The sequence below is a fragment of the Callorhinus ursinus genome, unplaced genomic scaffold (genome assembly GCF_003265705.2).
Source record: "Callorhinus ursinus isolate GAN/ISIS: 27379988/994484 unplaced genomic scaffold, GSC_fseal_2.0 scaffold4, whole genome shotgun sequence".
Taxonomy (NCBI): Eukaryota; Metazoa; Chordata; class Mammalia; order Carnivora; family Otariidae; genus Callorhinus; species Callorhinus ursinus.
The window spans coordinates 31,684,723-31,692,551 of record NW_027397066.1 but is presented as its reverse complement, the minus strand read 5'-3'; the positions used below and the strand labels follow the sequence as shown (position 1 = coordinate 31,692,551).

The window sequence follows — 7,829 nt, the reverse complement described above, 5'->3', positions numbered from 1 at the left end:
GGAAGGAAGGAAGGAAGGAAGGAAGGAAGGAAGGAAGGAAGGAAGGAAGGAAGGAAGGAAGAAAGAGAAAGAAAGAAAGAAAAAGAAAGAAAGAAAGGAAGGAAGATGAAAGGAAGGAGAGAAAGGAAAGGGCTGGAGTGTTGGTGTCTGCAGGACACAGGTCCAAATCCTATCACAGTGAAGTTCAGAGAGAGAACATGTATCAAAGTACTCAGTTCCTAATAGTGTTGTTTATTGTACTATAAGAACATTTTAAAAAATGGAACTAAGTAGAGAATATTATTCTTGAACCCTTGCTATGTATATGCATTATGCAAGAGTAAACCACTTACTCTCCCCAGAGATTCTACCATTTTTGTAAGAAAAGGCAGTGGTGGGCAGCCCCTCCTTTCTTTGCACACTTCCCCTTGTTGCATTTTGATCTTGAGATTGGTGGATGTCTTCCTGTATCCTCAAAGGACTTATGGTTTAGTGGATACTGAGAGTAGCATCCACTTGTTCCTGCAGAGATTTGAAACAAGGGGCTTATTGGCCATCTCACTCAAAAGGCCCTAGACAGAGGGAAGGAGAAGGAGGAAGTCAAGAGATTTGGGAGTTGGAAGGAGATGAGTACTCTCTGTATCTGCCTGGCAGAGGAAAAGCTCCTAAGTGCAGAAAACATAATGACTGCCTTTGTTTGCTGGAAGGTTGCTGGTGTCTTTGGTTTTCAAGTTTTTGCCTGCTCCGTAGAAGCAGGCAGAAAGCAAGAGATGCTGGATTCCCTGGAGTCCAGCAATTTGTAATGCCATCATATTAAAAAATTATTTTCATTTGTTGGAATGTAAATTCAAGAGGAAAATGTGGGATTGTTGTGTAAATGTGTGATATTTTAAAGCCTAATAAGTCAAAAGCATCGGAGCTTTGTAAGAAAGCCACACAATGTGAAATATTTTTGTGCTGTTAACCTAGCAAAGTCATCTGAATCATGTGATGTACACTTAAAATATTGCAGACATTTCTCTACCCCCTCCCCTTGCCATTGTAAGTGGGGGAGGGTAAAGAAAAGTTTTGCCCTCCTCTTTTGCGTTAAAACATTTTAGTAGCTACCTTTGTGTAATCGATTATCATATGGGAGTAAATGCATGGATTCTGCTTTGGTTGGGATAAAAAGCTCCACTTTTTATTAGTGAGCCTCTCCCCTGTGCAGGGTTGGGGTTTCTTATAAAATGGAATTCTCATGAAGACTGAGGGAGTGGATATGCTCAGTGCTTGGTGATGGGAGCGTTCCGTGGCTGTAACCCCATCTTCTTACGTGCCATCGGTTTACCCTCACCAGCATTTTAGGAGAAAGATAGAGCAGGAGTCATTAACGTCCTTGCAGGGCATAGAAAGCTCACAATGACAGAGTCCCTGTCCTGGAATCACATATTTAGTAAGTGGGATTCAAATTTAAATGTCCTGGCTTTCCACTGCATCTCCTGTGATATCAAGAAATTTTACACTTTTTTTTTTAATCTTCTCCTTAATACTTGGGGAGTGAATTAAGGTCACCTGTTGACTGAATAGGCTTCCTTCAAATATGTATTCACTGATTGGCTAGAACAACTAAGAAGCAAGTATTACCCATAGTAGTGTTTGGCCAATGTTCCCTGATAGGATATCACAAACATTCAGGCATTTTATAAGCATATTTTTCCCTTTGAGAGTAACCAAGTGTTTTATTATGGTTTTTTAAGGTTAGAGTAAACAAAGGCAATTGGTGTTTGAACCACTATTATTGCCAAATTCACCAAGTGTAAACAGGCTCACATGCCCAAGGATAGCATACAAAGCCACATTACAAATGATGCAGTCATTGAAAATGGAGCATTTGCACAATCTGAAAGTATGATTAATCTTACGAGAGATCGATTTCCATATCTTTTGTCCATAACATGGCTGTCCTTACTTTTCAAGACACTGAATCACCCTCCCGGGGCCTGAAAGACAGCATCCACAACAGGAAACAAAATCGAGAAAGATATCTCTTCATTTTGTGGAAGTGTCTGCTTGGAAGCCCCAGAGCTGAGAGGAGTAGGAGGTGATGGTGAGTCTGGAGGAGAGAGAGGTGAGTGGAGCTGGTTGCAGCCTGGAAAGGCAAAGCTGAGGGGCAAGAGCTGCTTCGGGCAAAGTGCTTGTCAGGAACTGATGAAGTTGTTGTAAGGACAGTTTGTTCTGTTTCTTTTAAGTTTGTTTGTTTGTTTATTAGTAGGCTCCATGCCCAACGTGGAGCCCAATGCAGGGCCTAAACTCATGCCCCTGAGATCAAGAACTGAGCTGAGATCAAGAGCTGGCTGCTTAACTGACTGAGTCACCCAAACGTCCCTTTTTCTTTTAAGTTTTAAGAAAATATTTCTAAGTTGATTTCACAGAATTTTGTCACTGGGAGAAAGCTTAGAACTTACTTGCCATTTTTTTCCCCACCTTTTTTGGTGGATGGAGACCCAGAAGGATCCACAGGTCCCCCAATGTCACAGTGCTAGTTCTACATAACCAAGTCAAGACTCGTCTTTTGACTCCCTTTTTGATTCAGCATTAGCTTACTGCTGAATCTTGCACCCGATACATTGTTGATATTCCACAAATATTGGAAGGAGGAAGGAAGGAAGGAAGGAAGGAAGGAAGGAAAGAAGGGAGGGAGGGAGGGAGGAAGGAAGGAAGGAAGGAAGGAAGGGAGGAAGGAAGGAAGGAAGGAAGGAAAGAAGGAAGGGAGGGAGGGAGGGAGGAAGGAAGGAAGGAAGGAAGAAAGGAAGGAAGAAAGGCTCTACCTCCCATACTTTTCGTTAGTGGACCCCATTTTTGTACTCCACAATAAGAAAAAAAAGGTGAAAGAGATGGTGGTGGGCTCTGTATCTGGGCCCAAAGATTTAGAAAGCCAAGATTCTCCTTATGGTACAGATTGAGGAACATCAGAAAAATGACTCCACTTCTTTTTTATTTTTCTATTTCCCAAGGGGCAATCATTCAGCATCGATGTATCTCATCGGAGGGTCAGGTTCTGAAGCCAGCCACAAGATGAAGACCACAGACAATCAAAACTGCCCTTGAACCTCTCTTAGGAGGGTGCCATGCCAGGGACTGGTGGACTGTTTCTCAGCCAGTACCTGCCCCATGCCCCCCTACTCTGACCCTCTCTTTTTCACATAATCAAACTTACAAAAGTTAAATGCATGTAGAATTTGACTCCACTGTTCTACCTAGTCCACAGGGAAGACTGAACGAAGTACTAATAAAACATTCTAGAATCAAGGTCTACATGAAGGGTATTTCTTTAATTTGGTGGAGTTTCTTAGTTAAAGAAGAGATGGCTAAACTCCAGAATCAGTTTTTGTTTTGTTTTGTTTTGCTATGGAGGCTTCAAAAAAGGGAAGCTTTTGTATGGATATCCCTGGGAAAAGGAGAATGAATTTTATGATTACTGAATTTAGAGAAATTTAAATGCAAAAGGAAATCTGTCTCTGCTGCCCTCGCCCTCCTCTTCCCATCCCTTAAAAAACAAAAACAAAATTCCTGGTTTTCTCGTATTTCCTCTTGAAGACTTGATTCAGGCATCAAAGCCTTCGATGGAGACCAGTTTCCTCAACATGTTGCTCTTTCTGCCTCCCTCTCCCTCTTCCTTCCTTTCCCTCCTACCCACCCCTACCCCCAAATCTCTATCCACTCTGGCTTATGGTGCAACCTCACAGTGGACACAGACCATGGTCTTATGGAGGCCTTGGTGAAAGTTTATTAAAAATCAATCAACTCTATAGATGTTATAGAGGCCTTTGGACAGAGACCTAGCTGATTTCCTGGAGCAATACCTGGGGAATAATTTTTTTGGCTCCAAAAGGATGATATTTTAAGTTGTTATATATTTGCTGATCTTGGGGAGATTGTTGGAACCATCCAGCATGCACAGGAAGCTTGGGCTCTTGGCCCAGTCAGCTCAGAGTCTAAATATTTGGAGGATGAATACTTGGAAGTGCATTTAAACATTTAAAGTATTTGTTTTTCCAGTAAGTCTCATTGTTAGTGTGATACAATTTTGCAGTAAGACTCTATCTGCTGAAGGCATAGGCCTCCTGGACAAGTCCAGGCTCAGATTCCACCTCAAGTCTTGGCTCAACGCCAGAGGTGTATGTCTAGTGGCTAACATCCACACCCCTGAAGTGGGTTATTATTACCATCATTCACCGTCAATGCCCACGTTCTAAAGTCATGCTAAGGGTCTGACCCAACTCTGCACCAAAACCAACAATGGAACTTGCACACAAATGCACGTGTGTGCTTGCTTGTGTGTGTGTTTGCTTGTGTGTGTGTGTGTGTGTGCGTGTGCACGTGCACACACACACACCCACACACCATTTTCCAAACCAAATGCTGCAGTGGTTCCTTCCTTTTGTCAGTACTGGATCTTTCCTATTGTTGCCAACTTTCAGCTCTACCCTGATGATCACCTGTGGTCAGTTTTCCTCGCCAGCTTACCAGGCAACATACCTTTGGGCTGGTATATGCTTAGAGAATACAAATTAATCTGAACACATTAGATTATGTAAAACATAATTAGGGAAGCAAATTTGCTATAAAAGCAGCCTATGTGTTTATAGAACTCTGAAGCAATTATAAGCTACTGGGAGATTTTCCCTTTTAGACCCACAGATATACTCTAGAACCTAAATTGTATGAATTGTTTGCCTATCCCAATCAAATGATCTAGATAATCGCTAAATATCTACTTTGCCATGCCGTCGAGTCACAGGTTCTTGTTGTCTCAATGGAATGGGAGTGAGCATAGAGTTCATTTCTGAAATTCAAAGTAGAAAGGGGTGGGGTGGGGTGAGTATGGGTGTGCACCTGGCCTGATAATTACCATGGTAAGGTGTCTTAGACAACATGATAATAACCTTCTTGATAGAATTGGGGATGTGATAGCAACAGTAAAAATTATATTAAACTGGGCCTGATGCCAGACTGTCAGCCTCAAATAAACAAAGGACAAGAGAAACATTCTAAAGAGACTAACTTGTGAATCAAGGAAGCAAAACAGGCCAGGGAGGTGCTTGCTTGAAGGGACAATGCTTTCACCTCTTTGCAAAAGCTTTGCCTGACCTAATTAAAATGCCCAGTGTAATTAAACATCTAACCCTAATCCCTCTGGAAGCCCCTAGCTCCACCCCCCTGCATTGTGAAGATGCTCAGTAGGGCCCCCACAGCTGAAAACTTATTGAACCAGTCTATTGAGCACACACATATAATTCCTAGCCTACTGAGTTGGAGCAAAGATGCTAGTGATTTGTCCAGTGGATGGTGGTGTCTCACTCAGCAATGATGTATGACATGGATTAGTACAGAGTGGCCATCTGCTGTTGGGGAGGGCGGTAGATAGGATCTGTTCCACTGTGGCAAATGATTCCCCTGTGCTGGCCAGCTGGCTTAAAGTGGACAAAGTTGGACAGGGCAAAGTGATGCCCCAGCAACCCTCTGGGGAAATAATTCAAGGGCCTCTCCCTTATGTGCCTATATTTCTTTCTGTCTCCTTGACTCATACACATACACTGTAGAGCTGACATGAAACAACATGGTTTGGAACATGGAGAAGAGAAAAGAAGCACATGTCCACTAGAAGGGCTAAAATGTGCTGGTCTTAGTATGAGAGGCAACTTTGAGTTTCCTGGTAGTCTGGGCAAAAAGAGGAGAACTGATAAGTCATATAGCTCGTGTTATTTGGGAAAAGGAGCAAATCGGTTTCTTGGAAGAAATAAAGCTTCTTACTACAGTTGTCAAATCTATTTTTTCACATTGGACTTGATAGAGAAGAGAAACTGAATTTTTTAGGGTATATATAACAAAATGTCAAACTGCTAGAATGCTTGGCCTTTCGACAGGGAAAGGACCCAGAGCACTGACCCCCACAGTGACTAATGAGCAGTAGGCAGCCCTCAGCAGGTCTCTGAGACTGGCAGATTTAACTTTGCCTCTTAACACTTGCCTCTTCAACACTATGTCAAAGAAATATCTGCACCCCCATGTTCGTTGCAGCCTAACTTGAAAATGTTTATTTCAAAACACATTTAACACAGATATGAAAACCCACTCTTGAATGTCTTCATATTTGAAACATAGGCAGTTACTTTTCTCTGCACTGTTAGGCTAAAACATAAAAAATATAGACATTTGTTTCTACTCAGGAAGGAGGACAATCAATAGAAATATTTTCTTTTTTTATATAGGTATATTTTCTAGTTTATTCTTCGCTGAAAACATGCATATACTCACTTGCAAAACTCACGTTCAACAAAAATATTCAGCCATGAGAAAGAAGGAAATCCTATTTGTGACAACATGGATAGACCTTGAGGGCATCATGCTAAGTGAGATAAGTCAGACAGAGAAAGACAAATACTGTATGATCTCACTTATATGTGGAATCAAAAGGAAAAGAAAAAGGAAAGGGAAGGAAAGAAAGGGAGGGAGGGAGGGAAGGAAGGGAGGGAGGGAGGGAGGGAGGGAGATAAAAGAGAAAGAAAAAAACCCAACTCATAGAAAAAGAGATCGGACTTGAGGTTACCAGCTGGGCGGGGAAATTGGAGGAAGGTGGTCATAAGATACAAACTTCCAGTTGTAAGATGAGCAAGTACTAGGGACATGATGTAGTTCCTGATGACTATAGCAAACATTGCCCTATAGTAGATAGGAAAGTTGTTAATAGAACAAATCCCAGCAGTTGTCATCTCAAGTTAAAAAAAAAAAATTTTTTTTTGTATCTGTATGAGATGATCAATGTTAACTAAACTTATTGTGGTTATCACTTTGCAGTATATGTCAGTCAGTCATTATGACCTTGACCTTATACAGTGCTGTATGTCTAATTACATACAACTGAAAAAAACTAATAAAATCATGATTTTTTACCTTTTTCTCTTTGTATATCTGTATTTTCCAGAATTTTCCCACAATGAGCATGGATGGTATTGTCGTGCAAGTGTGCTGGTTCTGGGTGTCTGAGATCCTTTCCTCACCCTGTCTCTGCTGGCTCTGTATTCAGAGCACCTGACCCTCCAGGCTCAGGTTCTCAGGCCCCTTGTCAGCCGGCTCCTAACTGGGTCTGGCCCATGGGAGGCTCTGGTGGGCATGTGGAGAGCCAGAGGAAGGGGAAGTCAGCGTATTTCTCCCTCTCAGCTGCTGCCTCCCTCCCTTGGCTTCAGCTCTCCCCGGAAGCCTGCCATGGTTCCAGCTTCCTTTGGGCCATCACAGGCCCTGGGCTTGGGTAGCCTCACCCCCTTCCTTTGTCCCTCCACCCTAGGAGTGGCAGCAACTTCCTGCTGTGGCTAGTCTCTGGATTGCCTCACAATTCCTGGTTTGGCTTCTAAATTTCTTTCATCTCATCGCATTAAATTTCCTCTCTTTTAAATATTCAAAGTGGTTTCTGTCTTCCTAGCTGGGCCCTGACACAAAGAAACAAAAATGTGCTTGAAACACAAATGAATGGGGCCAAAGAATGTAGAAGAATGTGAGTTGGAGAAGTAAGCCAAGAAACCACAGACTCCACGGGTAGTGGCAGCACACACACAGAGGAGGGTCCCGTCTTGGTGTGTCCTGGTTGGGAAGGACTTCTGGTCACCTAAGGACCTTCTTAGGCCCATTTACATGCACAAAAATAGCAGTTTTACACAGAGTCGTCTGCTCCAGGAATAAAGGTTGACAATATGTAAGATCCAGAAAAACACCCCCAAACCCAAAACCAAACAAACCCAAAGGATTCAGAGTTCTAAGTCATGCATTCAAGTCCTGACATGTGGTGGATAGCAGCCGTGGGGTTTGAAGGAGAC

The 7,829-nt window shown here is 42.5% G+C and overlaps 1 long non-coding RNA gene across 2 annotated transcripts in view; it reads left to right on the top strand.

The window, feature by feature from the left end:
• The window catches only part of LOC141372449 (uncharacterized), a 37,336-nt gene extending 33,645 nt beyond the window's left edge, over positions 1–3,691 (top strand). For both annotated transcript variants that reach the window (XR_012377703.1, XR_012377704.1), the window contains 2 exons: positions 1,936–2,086; positions 2,973–3,691. This is a non-coding gene — a long non-coding RNA (uncharacterized lncRNA). The remainder of the gene's footprint in view (positions 1–1,935; positions 2,087–2,972) is intronic.
• The last annotated feature ends 4,138 nt before the right edge of the window (positions 3,692–7,829 follow it).